The sequence below is a fragment of the Aegilops tauschii genome, chromosome 2 (genome assembly GCF_002575655.3).
Source record: "Aegilops tauschii subsp. strangulata cultivar AL8/78 chromosome 2, Aet v6.0, whole genome shotgun sequence".
NCBI lineage: Eukaryota > Viridiplantae > Streptophyta > Magnoliopsida > Poales > Poaceae > Aegilops > Aegilops tauschii.
This window is the reverse complement of record NC_053036.3, coordinates 213708757-213724734: the sequence shown is the minus strand read 5'-3', so window position 1 is coordinate 213724734 and position 15978 is coordinate 213708757.

The window sequence follows — 15978 nt, the reverse complement described above, 5'->3', positions numbered from 1 at the left end:
GGTCGACGAGTCGTCTGAGGAGGAGGTCGAGGCTGTCGACCCTCCGATCATGGGGAGAGGGCGAGTCTTGCGGCGGGCCAGCTCTGGCGAGCCGGTCCGGCCCGGCAGGGCCGTGCAACCGCAGCAAGCCCAGGAGGTGTCCGTGCGCCAAACGAGGGCTGCGGCGGCGAGGAAGTTGGTAAAGGCCGCGCTGGCGAAGAAGAAAGCAACTGCCTCTTCGTCGTCCGAGCATGGCCAGACTCCGCCCTCTTCCCCTCCTCCGGCAGATGTCGACGCGGAGGTCGTCTTCAATTTTGGGTCCCTCGGCCCAAGGAGGAAGAGGAAGGCAGCAGAAGAGGAGGTGGAGGATGAGTAAGTATCTTGCTCTTTTTTGTCATCTCCGTCTCCTCAAACTGTGCCGCTTATCTTCATTTGTTTTCATCTTCACAGGGACGCGGAGACGTTGGGCCAGAGGGTGAAAAGGGCCAGGGCCTCGATGGGCGGCCAGCCCCCGGCGGGCACTTCGAGTACGCCGCTGGTGGTGGTGAGCAGCTCGGACAGCAGCCCCCGGCGCAGCCCCCAGCGTAAGTTCACCACTCGCTTCCCCTCAACGCTTGATGGGGTACGATCCCTTGGTGCTGACCTTTCCATGGTTGCAGGAGGAGGGCGGCAGCAGGAGGAGCCACTTGGGGCCACCCCCAACACGCCGCCCCCATCAACTACGCCGCCCCGAGGGGCGTCCCCGGCAAGGGCGCCAAGTGTCGAGCCTATGCGCACGGAGGAGGAGGAGGCGAACCTGGGTGCTGGTGCTCCGTCCAAGCACCAGATGTTGGCGGGGAAGGGGCTACTTCTTCCCAGCCCAGCACGGGTAAGTGATTCGCCTTCTGCCCTTGTTCGTTCCTGTTTCTTCTTTCTTTTCTCTGAATCTTGGTCTTGGCCTCGCCTCACTCCCCTTCTCGGCATCTAGATATTTCCCCGGCGGACCCGGAGGACGTTGACACCGTCATCGAGGAGGTCACCAGGGACGCCGCGGCCGAGGCTGACAAGATCGCTGACGAGGAGGCCGCCAAGGCTGCCGCTGAAGAGGCCGCCAAGGGGTCTGCTGAGGAGACCGGCAAGGCCGTTGCCGAGGAGGCCGGCAAGGGGCCTACCGGGGAGGCCGGCAAGGCCGCTGCTGAGGAGGGGGTGGTTGAAGACCAACCTTCCTCCTCCGCTGCTTCTGGCTCGGGCAGGTACCTGAGGGTGAGCGATGACCTGTTCATCCACCTCCTAGGGACGGCGAGCACCGGGGCGCCCGCCGAGGGGGAGGTGTTTGATGACGAAGTGCTCGCCGCCGCCGGGCTTGAGGTTGTTGACGAGCCGAGCACCGGTGGCGGCGGTTCCCACGAAGAGCGGCTCCTCCAGGCCATGAGTGCCAACTTCCAGAAGCTCCAGGCGCTTCACCGCGCCCGCCTGGACAAGGCCAAGTCCAGGATGGCGGTGGTGGACAAGGCGGAGGCGGACCTCGAGGAGCGCGTCGCCGAGGCGCGGGCTTGGTTCCGCCAGGCCCACAAGGACTTGTAGGCCGCCTAGGACGTGCTGGCTGAGCACAAACTGGAGCTCGTCATGAAGCAGGCCGACATCAAGAAGGCCCAGGAACTGGTGAAGCAGCAGGCCGCCCAGGCCGAGGCTGCTCGGCACCAGCAGCAGGCCGCACTAAACTCCCGGGAGGAGGACCTTGATGCTCGCGAGGAGAAGCTTGCTGCGACACTCCACGGCAAGGACGAGGAGGTCGAGAAGCTTGTCGTATAGTGGACCCAGGAGCTGAAGCAGAGGCACAGGGAGGCGCTCGATGCCCAAGCCCTGGTCCATGCTGGCAGGGTGAAAGAGCTGGAGGTGGAGCGGGACGGGTTGAAGGATCAGGCCCTGAAGTTGGCAAAGGAGAAGGATACGCTCAACGGTGCACTGGTGGAGGCGCAGGGCGCAGTCCTCGGCAAGGCTGAGCAGGTTTCCAAGGCCAACAACTCCATCAAAGACCTCAAGCTGAAGCTGGAGGGCCTCGAGGGAGCACTGTCGGAGGCCAAGGCCCGGGAGGAGACCCTGACCAAGGATCTGGAGAAAGAGAGGCAGCTGTGGAAGAATGAATCCACCAACCATGCGGATTTTGTGAAGGGCGAGAAGCTATGGGTCAGCCGTCTTGCCCAGGTCGCCGGCAGGATCACCACGCAGCTGGCCACCATGGGGATGCCAAACGTGAGGTACGTCTCGGAGCCGAGCGTGAGTCCCAACGCCAAGCTGACCCTGTTCTTCGAGGGTGTTCTCGGGGCCCTAGAGCAGTTCCGCTCCAACAAGGCGGCCTCTCGGGCTGACGAGGCCCGGAAGCTTTGCCGGGGCACCATGACCAAGGTCCTCACCAAGGTGGCGTACTGGAACCCCGACCTCGACTTCGACGCCGCGGTGGAGAGCTTGCCGGAGGGTGTGGACCTCGCGACGCTCGAGGAGCGTATCAAGCCCATCATCAGCCGCGTCGGCGGAATCCAGAGGGTGGAGGGCCAGCGCCGGGATTAGGCACCCTGTTTCTTATCGCCCCTGCAGGTTCATGACCAAGACAATTTTTATCTTTAGTTAGAATCGCAGCAACAATTGATGCAATATAACTCTGTAGTACTTTTGGAAACGATGCATATTATTTCCCTGTTTGATCCCCCTTTGTATGTCCACCCTACGTGGCTCGGGTAGGCTTGCCGGCGCGTAACCCAGGCCACGGCGCCTTGAGGATGGATCCCCAATAGCCTGCCGGGTATGCTTGCTGCCAGGCAAACCACCTTACTGCTCTCAACGCGGCCGCATGAACTGTCGAGCGGACTCGAGGCAGAACATGAGCGTTGCCAATTCCAGAAGGCGACCCTGCTTTTCTCGACACAGCCGCTTGAACTATTGAGCGGACTCGAAACAGAGCAAGGGCGTTGCCAATAGTGGGGGGCCCACCGCGTGCAGGTTTTCCATACATAGGGCAAGATCTTCGAGGACGATAACCTTATATATATACAAAAAGGGAATTGCCCAAAGTTTCACATGACTTAGCTTTTCTGTCGTTGCGTGAGCATTTACTGCATCTGCAGATGACGCCGCCCGTTTGGTCATCTTCTTCCTTGGAGCGAAGACCACGATGAAGCCGCTGCCCCAACCAGACCAGATTTCCACTACTGCACCCCCTACCTGGCGCGCCAAAGATGTCGGTGAGGATCGACACCTATGGGATCACTGGGATCCCTTCTATGGTTGGCGGGCGCGAGGTTGTGCAAAGAGCGGGTCTGACAAGAAGCACAAAGATCGTTTACCCAGGTTCGGGCCGCGAGGATGCGTAATACCCTAGTCCTGCTTTGGTGTATGTATTTGAGTGTTCTTGAGTTCTTGAGCTAGCTACGGTGCGTGGGTAGCCCAAAGATCTGAATCCTTCTCCTGGTTGCCTCGGGCATCCTTTTATAGGCAAAAGGGGTTGCCACAGTGGCACACAGGAGGTGGAAAGGTCTACAGTACAAAAGCTTATCGTCTGTCATTACAGGACAAGATGCATTAAATGCGCCCCCCTTAGGTGTCCCGTTGCATTATTGGAGATGGCAACGAGGCCCGTCCCGTCCGTCGCCGCCCCGCCCTGCTCCAACACACGTCCAGGCCAACGATGCATGCGGTGCCATGTAGGCTGGCAGGCTGCTGAGATGGCATGGTGGTAGGGTCTTCACGAAGATCCGCATGCCACCACGCAGGTGCTTGCTGAGCTGGCCTGGAAGCTACATGTCGCCACGCAGGTGCCTGCCCAGCTGGCCAGGCTGGCAGCTGCATGGGAACGGCGGTGGAGTCTTGGCAGACGCGGGCCTGGCTGTGGCCCCGTAGGTGTCTTCGGCAAGAGCCTTGCCGGGGCCCCGGCAAGGGTCTTGTTGTGGCATCGTAGTCATCCCCGACAAGTGTCTTGCCGGGGTCTCGTGGATTTCCTCGGCTGGGGATCCCGCCGAGGATCATCGTCTTCTGGTCCTCATCTAATCTCGTGTGTTTATGATCTTGACAAAGATCGGCATGTCACCACGGAGGTGCCTCCCGAGCCTCGGTTCCAATGTGGTTGTTGGAACCCTTGGGCTCAAAGGTGGCAAACCCCGCTGGCGTCGGGCAAGTTGCCCCGGCAAGGCTCTTGCCGGGGCCATGGAGGCCGCCCGGCAAGGGTCTTCTCGGGGGAGTCCGCCTCGCCCCTTTGCTCGTTGTGGTCTCTGGTCTTGGCGTTGCTCTGATCGCCTTGTGCTCCGGCTCCCCTCTTCTGCCCTGCTCAGTGTGGCCGCGGGTGCGGCTCCGACTGTCCGTGCACAAGTAAAGGGGTCAAAAGGAGAGCCCCTAATTTTGTACACCGACAAAGGTGTTCTTCATGGATGGCACGATCCATAGCGATAGTCAACGGGGATCATTGTCGCGGCTTTCTAGTCCGGTTCCACACGATGGAGACTCATCCAAGCTGAAGCGACATAAATCAGGGATAGCGTGTCCCAGCATGTCGTTCATCCGGCGGTGCGCACTGAAGACACAACCATGCTTCATGAACGGTAGGCCTTCAGTGTCGTGCACGGAAGGTGGCATCCGCTTCACAATGGGGTAGTTGTCCCCAATGAAAAGCGAGAACTCTCCAAGAGTGTTCCTCGGCACCCACGTAGCATCACGGGGGTCGAACTCGCCGCCATTCATCTGGTACATGTGGCATCTCAGATCTGGACACATGGTGACGTACATAGTCAAGGTCCATGCATAATAATGTTGTGCTCAAATATGGCGGTCAGTAATACTGTGCAGCAAATAGTACTACTCCGGTATAGAGGACGTAAAATAACCGGCTTATTATATATAGGCACTCTTGGCTAAATGGATGAGATAGTAAGACATGGAAAGACAAAAATGGTGGGAGATAGTGGGTTCAAGTCTTCAAGGGCCTGGCTAGCTATACGCGTCGTCCAAGGTAAAAAGTACTCCTACTAGTACTAGTAAGTAGTACAATAATGAAAGAGAATGCGAGAGGGTTATAAAATATAATACTAAATTGTACTACTAGTACAGTAAACATGTCCCAGTCAAGAAAAGAAAATAACTAACAAGTACTACTACTCTACTACTGTAACACACAGCAATGAGAAAATGGAATACCTGGGTAGATGGTGACGGTCCGATCGTGGTAGATTGTGTGACCATGTTGCACATCAGTGGTACCATGGGTAACGACTGCTAAGATAGTTGATCCCAATATGCCAAAGTTAGCTACAAGGTTCCAGGTTAGACCGAATCACGGATGCAAATGCACATCCAGGATCGGCGATCTAATTTCAATCGGGGGATGATTGGTCCCTGCAAAATAATGGAGTACCATTAGGGATGCAAATGATGGTTTGTGTATTTCGTTTGTAATCTCACGTACCGTAGGATGGCAACCAGATGAAACAAGTCCCCCGGCTTGTCACCGCGAAGATGCGGCCTAGATGGCGCACGGCGTCTTCGAACGTGTAGGGGTACAAATCTGCCATGGCCAACATGCGCCAGCCTCTGCCGTTACTGCCTCTTGCATTGATCGCAATCCTTATGTCGAACACTGCGATGAGATAGTAATCTCCGTAGCCGCCTTGCTTTGTCAACGGGTCCGCAATTACTATCTTCTTCAATCTCATGTAGGCATCATCATACATATTCAAGACCAGCCAGTCCAGAAGGCCGATCCCAATGGTGGAGAAGGGGTCTACGGGAACGGCCGCACTACTATGGACGTTGTGCAAAATGATGGTGGTATCCGGCCAGAGGTATGCAAGCCAATCTTCGTTGGCACCGACCCATACCTATATATAAGACGGTGGGCAGCGGAGAAATTACGGGATGGAAATGGAATAACTAAGTACTACATGATCAAACTCCATGACTGATCTGCTCATCGGACAAAATCCGACTACCTGTCAACGTCGGCAACTCTGGCGGAGTCAACATGCAACCATGGCCAAGGAGCGGTGTACTGTTCAAAGGATTGTCCCATAGAAGAACCTTCTCCTCGAGGATGCATGGAAGACCAACAAGCATGGCCTTTTCCCAAGCCTATTTAAGCACCATCTTAGAAAAGTTGGTGTAGGAAGCACCGAGTCTTGCGGTAGTGAGGACGTCGGAGCGGCGTGCGATTTCTCCCAGAGGATCGTCGTCCATGGTCTCCCAACCCCGACGGGAGGAGAACCTCCTGGTGAATCCATGGGAGCAGCGACGAACTGCCTTCTCTTCGGGGGGAGGGGAACTCGCGAGGAGGAGATAAGAGCGTAGTAATCGCACGGCCTCGTCCCTTCCAACTGTAGCTCCTTGATTGTTCCTTAGCGAAGGGGTGAGGCTATTATTTACTGCGTACTCATATTGTAGCAGTACTAGTACTACTTTCTCAACTAGTAGTGCGATGTACTGTACTTCTAGTATAGTGCACCAGTTTTGAACTCTTGAATCTCAGGGCCAAGGGAGCTACAGTTGGAAGTGGAGGGTACTACTGTTCTCTAGAACCATCGCTGTACTATCAATGCAGGGAAAGTACACCTGCTTAGTGGGTACTCTTGATGCTCTATTCAAGCGCGTGGCTGGCCTACTCAGCCGCTCCTCTCATGCACACACTAGCAGCCTGTTTATCAGCGACGGTTACTGCGGGGGCAGAACATTTGAGTTATTTGATACAGCGGGACTAGGCTTTTCGCTTCCATTTGTGGAGGTGTAATGGATCTCGTCAAAGTTTGTTAGTAGTTCCTTCTTTATGAATGAGATGAGGCAAAGCTTTTGCCTCCGTTTCAAAACAAAAGAAAAATCACGTCAAGAGGAATTTATTTTATAGAGCCGATAATGGAGTGAAGTCCATGCGTGCAACACCACAAGCTACAGAGTAGTAGAGTACTAGCACTTTACGTACAGAGCCATATTGCACTGTTCCTAATGCCGCACCAGGCTTTTCCGGCTCCTCGGGCTTAATTGGGAGGCGCTAGTTTAAATATGCTAGCTGATGAGGAAGCTGCAAGCGAGGTACGGCTAGGGCGAGCAGGCGAGCCACGAGATGATGGGAGGGAAAACCCGTTCACGTGGCTGGGCTATCCAGTGCACCCAGATTGAGGTGCGACACGTCCGTTTGACTTCAAAAGTCAAACTACCAGTGTACAATATTGGCTCGCAGTGAAGTTACTATTTTAAAAAAAGGCCGTCGTGCATTCGGCCGGCATCGAACCCACAAAACGCGCTATACACTCCCGCGACCACTAGTAGTACTCATTGGAGTACAACGCAACCTAGAATCGCCTTTCGTCGCTAGTACATTGTTCCTTACAAGAAACCACTAATAATGCTAAGAAACCACTAATAATGCCAAGAAACTACTACCACTTGCATACGTGGTAGACTTAAGATAAGACTACCTTATCAACCATTGTACATGCCCTTACCAACCAGCCCAACCAACAAATGACTACTCTACAAAGTGCCGTTATAGGCACGTCTCAACCCATGTCGCCCCTTAAGTCAACGCCTTCTATTTTGACCGGCAAGTTAGGTCAATCTAGACAAAAATCCCCGAGTGACCTCCTACCTCCGGCCCGTCCACCTAGTCATCCTCGGCCATGGGATGCAGCTACCGCCACCGGCAAAAGGCGAGGTCAAAACCGTCGGCGGTGCGGATCCCATCTTGCAGCGGCCCGGATGCCAGCTCCTTCCGGCGCTCGCGGCCGCTAGCTAGCCAATATAGCACATAGCCTGCTGGATGCATCCAGCTGCTTGTCTACAAGGTTTGCTAGCTAGATTGGCACGGCGGTGCGGCGGCTCGCTCGCGCGCGCCGTGCTAAGGCCAGCCATCTGGCTCGAGCGAAGGCCAGCGCGCTGGCTTGCTCACACATGGGTCACGCTCGGGCTAGCCTGCCAACCCGTGCGGAGGCCAGCGCGGCGTCCGGCCCGTCCGTAGGAGCGGCGGCCAACTCGCTCATCACTGGCGCCACCGACGAACACGCATTAGTACTGTTTGAAGTAATGTTCGGGAAAAATTATGATTTGAGGGGGAATAACAGGATAGAAGGCCAGATGTGGGTCCCTCGTGTCAACGGTCAAACAAAATGTGTTGGTTTAAGCTACCTCGTCAGCACGGACGTGTGGGCCAACTCTGTCATAAACGGGTTTAAACGAGCCTAATCAGCACTAGGTAGTAGTTTTTGGCATGATTAAGAAATTTTGGGTATGTTTTTGCTATTTTTTGTACAATAGTTTCTTCGTATATCTGGTTGAAAGTGGTAGTTTTTTGTTAAATACTCTATATACTGTAAGTAGGAGTGGAAGTTAAGCTTTGGAAGCCAATAAGAAAGGCTAGTTACATAGTGCCTATGTGTACGTGATTGAAACTAAATATCAACCATGAGTGACTAATATCTTGATGGAAAACTCGAAACTATGGAAATACTAGCATTTTTTGCATGGTTGGAAATACTAGCAATGTTCACGTGTGTTGCAACGGATCATAATTAGAATAATTAGAATAATACTTATTCACAAACTTGATAGAAAACACTCTAATTTTGATATACATATATCACTAGAGATATATTATGTTTTAATCAGAATATATTCCGTGGGCTATTTTGGTGAGGTGAGGGAGGGATGTGGTTGGTTTTAAGATACTATTATGGGTTTTTCTGCAAATTGGTAGAGAAGTGGGATGTTGGTGAGAAAAGGCAACAACTTATCTCACAGTCGTTAGATGTAGATCTAATGGTCAGAAATGACGGATGGCAGACACACCATCATCACCAACTAAGTCTTCTGTAGGAGTACTAGCAAGATGTCCGTGCATTGCACGGAACATCAAGATGCATTTTTTATAAAACACCTGTTGTGATTGACCCATGCGGGAGTAATCCCATGTGTAAAAACTAATGATATCTCGAGAAAGAGGAGACAAGGTGACAAGGAGTGGGGCGTGGTGGTGATTGGTTGTCGGACTGAGCGGAGGCATGGGTATGGACGACGCCGGCAGCAACCACCATGCCAGTTTGTTCCAGAGGCTTCCTTTTTTAATTGCTCAACAATGAGGTTGTTGGAGATAAGGATGAACCAGGGAAGGCCTTGTCTACATGGAGAGAGGTGCGGGTATCTTTTAGTTTAATTTCTATCCGTCAGATATAGGTCGGACGGTCTATATTGCAAGATGGCACGCGTACCATCATCACCAACTCGGTTTTTTTATAAGAGAAGAAATATAAGTATGGAGGTACGAATGTATTATTGATACTTGTTTCCGTAAACTTGGATCTACATTCTATTCAACAGCTCAGCATGTGGGGCCTTAGCACAATGACTTCTCGACTGTCTAAAACAAAGATTTTCCCATCGCCAATAAGGAGGGGGTGACGGCGGCGCGCTTTCGGCTTGCTCTAGTCCTGGTAGACATACTAGGTGGTCTACGCACGTGTAGATTTATTCTTTTTCATGTCTCGTGTTCGCCGTACTACCACGACTGTTGATGAATAGACGGTAAGTTATTCACGGGAAAACCTTTGTTGAGCGTGTGTGCGAGAGAGAGAGAGAGAGTGCATGTGTGATATGTGTAAAGACTAAGGCAATGGTAAGAGACTCTTTGTGTATCTGTGTGTGGACGATAGAGAGAGACATGTACATTGGGCTTTGTGTTGTGTAAGACACATAGACATAATCAGAGAGTGAGTGTGTGAGATACACATGCGGACATGGGGAGAGATGTGTGAGTTAGAGAGATGGAGAATTTTGGTGTGCATCTGAGCTAGAGAGAGGGGGATATATACATACGTAGAGCTGGAGAGAATATGCAAGGGTGTGTGTCTTAAAAGAAGGATCCAGATAGATGGGTGTTTTTGTGCGTGTCTATGTGTGTTTGTGTGCGCGTTTGTGTGTGAGAGGGAGTGTGTGTATGTGGAGTAGAGAGACCACTAATGATGTAAACCTAGTATAGGGAAGGGGAATGGTGTGACATGTGTGTCAAAGAGAGATAAAGGCATGTGTAGTAGCGGAATAGCATGGGTGCGGGCGGGGAGCGGACTATTTGGAAGAGACATCGAGTGTGTGTGGGAGAGAGAGAGAGAGAGAACTAGCGACAGAGAGAGAGGGGAAGAGAGGGGAGAGAGGGGTTGTTTGTGTGCAGAAGTGGCGTATAGATAGGGAGACAATGTTGATGTTGTTCAAAAGTGGCCTATGTACGGAGACGCAAGGGATGCGATTCATCGTGTGTGTGATAGGGACTTCATGAGAGATATAGAATAGTTGGTGTAGAGAACAACGTGCGAGATTGAGAACGATGATACATTATAGAGCTATGGAAAGAGTCACGGCATATATGTATACAGGGAAGGAGCTGGGGCAGGTCCACATGTGGGAGAGATAGAAAGAGGAGAGTGGTGCACAAGGAGACATAGTGTGCTTGTTTGCAGTGAGGGTGGTGTGTGAGGTGAGAGTGCGAGAACCACATAACTAGGGAGATAGACGTTTGGGGCGACGTTTTGTGTGTATGGGAAAGATACACTCTACATAGTGCGTGTGCTTAGGAAACAGAGATGCCGGGAGACCTAGAGAGTGGGAGAAGAGATGTGTGCATGCCCGAGAGACAAAGTGATAGAGACCTATATTTGGGTCCGGACTTTAGAAGAGAGGGGGGTGTTAATGTGCTCGTGTGTTTGTGTTTGGGGGAGAGAACGACTTGTGTGGGGGGGGATGCGGGGGTTGGCTTCAGATAAAGAGTGAGGTGTCTATATTTGAGGGACTTTAGCGTAATTGAGATATATATGGTCAATAGTGTGTGCACTCATGGTTGATCAATTTGTTTCACAGTTTGGACTATGAGATAATGGTACTTTTGAACATGCGTGATATACCTTGAAGTACCAGAATTACAGACCTAATATTGGAATTTTGGAATTCGACTCCATCATAGCTTTTGTAATTCATTTAAATGGAGGTTCCTTTTTTGAGCCGGGACTTTGTGATTTCAAATTCATATATCAAACCTAGAGGTATACACATACGGGCATGTTCAAACTTTATAATCATCCACTTTATTCATACACATACACATTTTTGCTTTTGTCATCATATTTAGGATAAACACATTTGCAATTTCATTTGAATTGGAACATATGATGCTATTTTCTTGTACTAGCTCAATGATCCATATTTGAATTGAATGGACAATCTAAGTTTCGAGTTGGAGACATTGATTTTCAAAACTTGCACTTTTTTGCGTGCAAAACAAATAAATTCTCAGCCATTATATCATAGTCGGCCGTACAAGAGCAGAACACTTAATTTCAGGCGCCAAAAGCTTTCAAACTTCCCGCTCACATCGTAATATCTCGCGCCCGAAAGTTTATCCCAGTGATATTCTTGTTTTACCCCTGCCACATGAACGGAGAAGGGCTGCTTTGGTAACTCCATTTTCCCCCTCTTTGCCCCCAACATTCTTCCCCAGAGCCCCTCCCCTTCCCCTCCCCGACCCCCAACCACGGCAAGCCACCAAATCTAGTCCTCCGCCGCAGCGATGGACCTCACACCCGGCCGGATCTACCTTCCGCACCTTGGAACCCCCAACTGCCAACTCACCACTTCACCGGAGCCGCTTCAGTGACTGGCTTGTCCACCACTCCAGATCTCCTTGACCGCCATCATGGTCCACCGCACCGGATCTGCTTAACCGGTGCCCTCGTCCACCACAGTGTAGGCCCTTCACTGACTCCCTCGTCCGCCACAACAGATCCGCCTCACCGAAAGCATTGTACACCACGCTCATCGACGCCTTCGTCCACTGCACTGGACCCGCTCCACGGACGCCACATTCAACTCCACCGGCCCTGCTTTACTGACGCCGCAGCCTCATCGGGTTATTTTGATTTGTACTCCTTCGGTTTTTCTCTTCTTTATCATGGAACCGTTCACTTACCACAAATGAGCTTTCTTGTATGTCGACTGGTGCCACAACCGAAGCACCGGAGCCGCTTCAGCAACGGCGACAGCCGGCCCAAACTCAACCGCAACACGAGCACCATCGACGATCCTTAGCTATCAAGTATGACAACGATACCCATACGCCGCCGAGAATCGGGTACTATTATCCAACGACTGGCGCCAACATTCACTTTTGTAGCATAAGCACCGCACCTTTGAATTTCTTCAGGGCATCATTCAATTTTTCATGAGACGCATTATTATGCTTGCACCTATAGGGCCATACTTCTGGCAGTGGACATGTTACATGTGCTAAATTACAAACCAGTGCACATATAGTTACAATGCTTTAGTTTTGTCCTAAGTATTACTGTACTTCCTAGATATCACTGCCTAATATTTTACTTCTTGCATGCTATATTTATGATAATGGTGTTGTTCTGATGCCACCTGTTGGTTCCATCAGATTGCTTCATGTTCTCTATGCTTAATTACACATCAGCAAACTAGCATGTGGTTCCGCTGCTTTTTGTTCATTTTACCCTACATTTTCTGATGCTAGCTATTACATCACTGCTCCGAGCCTCTGTTCATTACTTTTTTGTGTGTTCTTGATCTTCCCAAGTTGCATGACTAATTTGATTCTTCTATTAATTATGGAGCTGCCAGCCCCATCAAGCAAAACATTTGTTCTTTGGGGCTGGCACCTCGAACAAGCATAAAAATAGAGTGAAGCACATATATTGTCGTGTAAGCACACACCCTTCTTTCATTAGTTTAGATGAACCATTGATGATCAATTCGAACCATTGCATGCGATTAAAATTAATTTTACCTAAATAGAGGGTGCAGAATAAACTACAACAACTAGATTTGCAACCACGGGATGCTGACGATATCTTCAAAGAACATTGCAACAGCAGCGAGGCTTCATAGCAACATTTGGTAAGCCAGTGTGTTTTAGTACATGTGAAATGTAATGCGTGTGGACTATGTAATCCTACAGAATTACAAATAGTTCAGTTGTCTGCTTTGCTGTATTGCTTGATTCGAATGCTTGTTTGTTACTTGATAGGCTATACCTGAGTTGGCTAATATGTCATCAGTGCCTGCTGTACTATCATAAATAAATGCATGCCTAGTTCATTTGAGTCCTTAACTTTTCCTATGAACTTCATCACAAGACTGTCTTCGTAGTTTATATGAGGCCACACTATAAAGTGCTTAGATACCTTGGCAACTTAAATATAGCGGTGGTACACTCCCTTTCAACTAGGGATGTCAACTGGGTCCCGTTTAATCCCGATTAAAGTCCACTAGTGGTATGATAGTTCAAAAGAATTTTTGTATTTTGAGGAAAATGAACTAGGGAGCTAGCAAAAACTAACTAGATGGGACTGGCAGATGTCGTTTATTTGCCACTCACATCCCTAGTTTCATCTTACCATTTTAATTTCTTTTCGGCTGATGCTGCTTCAAACCATTTAAATATAGCTTGCCATGCTCGGCAATAATTCGTATGTCGTTTACCATGTAAGCTTACTGCCTGGACCATGCGATAACTATCTCTTACTTATGTCCAGCGGAAACCATTCAGGATGCCGTTCACACTAGGACACGATGTACAACCCCAGAATATATTTGTGGAAGCAGTGCGCCATCCATGTTACCAGATGGTAGCAGTTCAGAGGCAACACCGGCGGAGAGCAGTCTGAGCACATATATTATAGTTCTTGAGGCTCTACTAGAGGCAGAAAGAGATGGTGTGGCTGCCATGAATGAGGTTATCTTGATCTTGAGTCTGGAAATTATGCAATTAGCTGCACGTATTATGCAAGCAACCCAAGAATTGGAGGAAGTAAGAATGTTGCATTTGAAGACGGAGGAGGTCCTGTTGTTCCTGATGTAATCCCATTTCTTCTTTAGATACTAGTTAAAATTGTCATTAGATTATTGTATTTGCATGTTGTGTGATGTCTCTGAATGGATTATGTTGTAAGACCCCCTGTGTTGTCCATGTGTTGTAATGATCCAAATTTTTTAGGCGAGGTAATCCTCAGTACTTGTATGATTGACATAAGGTGAACTGTTTTTCATGTGAGCATATTGTATTGGATGAAATAATTGTTGGACTCAAAGTGTATCCAACCTACTGAATTCGAAGATCACGGCATTTCTAAATCATAATCATACATAAAGGTGGAATAAATCTTTGTCGTGGTTTTGAAGAAATATATAACAAAACGTAGAATTATCTATGGATATTCATAATCGAATACAAATTGGATTTGAATTTAGTTGCCAGGGCCCAGGGTAAACGTGAATGCTAATTCTCCCAAGTTTTGAACGAAGCAGGTAAACAACCACTATAATTTGTGGGCTGCCCGAAGCAAGTGTTTGCGAAATGGAAATTATTGTCTACCCGTGACACTTGACATCCTAATCGACCAGATTTACACTGTTGTCGATAGGGGTAGACTAGTAACTTCAATCAGACATGACACGACCGCCTCTGAGCCCATTCGGACACGGTGGGTGCCAAACGTGGGCGGCAAAACACATTTGATTCAAGCTCATCCGACAGACATGTGTCACTCCCTCCATTTCCCCATTCATACACGGTGGGCGGCAAAATAAACTCTCCTCGTCTGAAATCGATGTAGGCAAATATTTTAAATAGGGGCAGATGTGTAACTTCCCTCAGACGTGACACGCCCGCCCTACCTGTCAGCCCCGTTCATACACCGTCGGCGCCAACCGTGGGCGGCAAAACACCCTCTCCTCGCCCGAAATCGCTACCGGCAAATATTTGGGAGATGCGAGATTACCGTCCTATCCCCAACCGATGTGATGTCTGAAATTTTAAACGGGGGATAAGTTCATAACTTTCCCACATTTCACACAAGCGTGTCCCAAAGTTTGAGATCCCCCCTCCCCCTCCATTTCCCCATTCATACACCGGCGGCGCCACAACAACCTCCCCACTGCGGCCAGCCTCCTCCGTCCGCCACCCCATCCTCCACCTTGCCGGAGCCTCTACCCCTACCCCGTCGTCCACTGCAAGAGATGGACGTCTCTCATCCATGGCGCCGGATCAGGATCCTTTCATCACGTCCTCTCGCTTCATCGGCACCGTCGTCCCCCTTGCCGTTGCCGCTCCTACGACCGCCTCGTCCACGGCAACAGGATTTATCCCCCGACCCGGCGGTCTGCCATCTAAAGTCTTCTTCCGCGCCGCTAATAGCCATCGCACCCGCAGCACCCTCAACGTATCAGCAGGGGCCTACACGGCGTCACAAGAGAGGTGGTACTCTTCCATATGTGCTGAAGTTATTGATCTCACCCAGAAAATAGATTGTAAATTGTTTATTGTACTTTTCTAGTTCGTACCAAATCATAGTGGCTAGTTGAAAGCAAACATTGGTTGCGAAGTAGCTTTGTCCGGTTTGCACCTTCAGATCCGCCATGGCATGGTCACTACACTCGTAAAGCTTATGGTTTCCCCCCTTTATATTCACTATCATCATCGTAGGTGCTTCGTGTCATGCTAGCACTGCTCCTCAAGACCTCAACCCATCAAGCGAAACAACATGCCACTCATAATTCCAAAGCTTAGGTGTTGACATACGAATCTGATATGATGCTCATATTACTAAAACAGAGAACGTTTAATTGTTAACCTAATGTTCCTATATTCGTTCAAAATGCATTTGCGCCACCCACTGGTCCAGCTAGTTCCACTTTCCTGATTTTACTCTTGAGGCTTAGGCTTTTCCCCTTTTATCTACTCTACTATGATCTTCGTAGGTGCTTTCTGTCGTACTAGCATTACTCCACCCTTCAAGCTAAAAAACCACAGCACTCAAAATTCCAAAGCTTAGTTGTTCAAATACAATTCTTATATGATACTAATATTAGTTAATAGACACATTTAATTGGTTAGCTAAAGGTCCCACTTGAGTTTCCAAATGCATGTCGCGACATATAGAGAGATAGCAGAATTGCATTTCTTTGTCAATTGTTGACTATACTTTCTTC